The sequence below is a fragment of the Epinephelus moara genome, chromosome 16 (genome assembly GCF_006386435.1).
Source record: "Epinephelus moara isolate mb chromosome 16, YSFRI_EMoa_1.0, whole genome shotgun sequence".
NCBI lineage: Eukaryota > Metazoa > Chordata > Actinopteri > Perciformes > Serranidae > Epinephelus > Epinephelus moara.
In genome coordinates, this window is record NC_065521.1 from 44,019,693 (window position 1) to 44,021,591 (window position 1,899).

General features: G+C 43.4%; 1 long non-coding RNA gene across 1 annotated transcript; it reads left to right on the forward strand.

The window, feature by feature from the left end:
* The first annotated feature begins 201 nt into the window (after positions 1-201).
* Positions 202-1,228, forward strand: LOC126402241 (uncharacterized). Its single transcript, XR_007571165.1, has 4 exons — positions 202-285; positions 399-603; positions 700-852; positions 950-1,228. It is a non-coding gene; the product is annotated as an uncharacterized LOC126402241 (long non-coding RNA).
* The last annotated feature ends 671 nt before the right edge of the window (positions 1,229-1,899 follow it).

Consider the following 1,899-nt stretch of genomic DNA (forward strand, 5'->3'; position numbering starts at 1 on the left):
ATTATAATCACAAGACTTATCATAATTTTTATTTATTGTTTTTAAAAAAAAGTGTTGTGTGACTGCCCTTATTAGGTCCCAGTAACAATGGCATGCCTGAGGACAATTAAAGATGCAGCGGATCATCAGCCAATAGGCTCTTTCCTCGCCCAGCTTCATGAGGACCTGGATGACCCTGCTGGACTGGGTGCATTTCAGATCACACATGAGGAGGAGAGGCACAGGAGAGGCAGAGGCCAAGCGGAAGAGACAAGGGAGGGGGACTGGTCTCGCTTCAGGACTCAGGTACATTTTGGATGGCTGTGAAATTAAATACTACAAGTAGGGAATCAAATAAGGTTTTCAATTTTATCAGTTAAAAAGGTTACTACTTTTCTTTTTTGTGTCACGATGTTTAGGTAATGGATCCTTATCTGACAGTTTCAACACCTGGACATCCTTGGAGCCTTTCATGCACTAGGACCCCAGGCAGCCAAGGAAGATGATGCTGTCAACACACAACATCTTCTGACCCTGTCTGCCAAGTTTCTTCAAAGGCCAGATAATCCCACACTCCTGCAAGAATCGGCATCCTACAAGCATCTGCTGACTGGAGCCTTCAAGGTAAAATGGGAATTTAATCAAGAAGGGAATTATAAAGACAGATGAGACTGAAGCAGTGTAATCCTAATCAGTGTAAATCCATTTAATGTGTTTCAGAATATGGACCGGGTCAGCATAATGTCAAAAATGGCATTCCAGAATGATGAATGGGGACAACTGTACCCATGCAGGAGCCAGCTATCAGCCATTGCTTTGACAGTGCCCATATCATCTGTGAACTGTGAGAGAGATTTCTCGGCAATGAACAGAGTAAGACATTTGGTCAACTGTACACTGTAAGTCAGAGATGGATTGCTTTCTCTTAATGTCCCAGATCTCACTTATTTTTTATTGTATTTTTGTGTAGGTGAAGACAGACCTGAGGAACAGGCTGCAGGGGGACCATCTGTCAGCATGCCTCCTACTCAGCATCAATGGGCCACCTCTGGCTGAGTTCCCATATCACAGAGCATTAGAACTCTTTTTCAAAAAAGTGAGAAAAATAAAATGCTCTCAGCCAGGCTGCAAACTATGCCATTAGATTTACAGCTGTACAGTTGTGCAATTTTGTTTTTTTTTCCAGTGTTCATGTTCTGCTGGTTGTGGACTCAGTTGAAAAACAAATAAATAAATTATTCATAAACATTCTTAGTTGTCATAATCAAATTTTTTCGCCGCCGCTGCTCCCCTACAGCCCACCACAGCTTCAAAAAATCCTAGGGGAAACCCTGAACACTGGCACGTGGTGGCCACCGATCCAGCCTTGACAGGACTGATGGACAGTCCACCCCGCATTGTTTTTAAAAGACCTCCTAACCTCAATAACTTGTTAGTGAGAGCGGACTGCCCTAGTCCCCCTCCCACTCCTACATTTCTGGGTGCGGCCACTGCCAACAGTGCAACTTCACCAGAAAGACTAATATCTTCCATCATCCACGCACAGGCAAAAAGTTTTTTGTTAAAGGTATTATTTCTTGTAAAACTTCAAATGTGATATACATGTTAAAATTAGGGATGCACCGAATATTCGGTAACTGAATATATTTGGCCGAATATTCCAAAAAACACATTCGGTATTCGGTGGAATAAGTGAAAAGCAAGGCCGAATAATAGCGGCGTGTTTTGATAACGCAATCAGACAGCGTGCGGTGACGGACGGAGTAAAATGTCGGCAGTGTCGCGATATTTTACTCCGTCTGTCACCGCACTCGCATTTGCGACTAAAAATAGTTTTGTTCGAGCAAAAGAAATCATTCAGCACGCTGTGCGAGCACAGATTTCAACCAGCAGCAGAAACGAAACGGCGAATCCCACCGG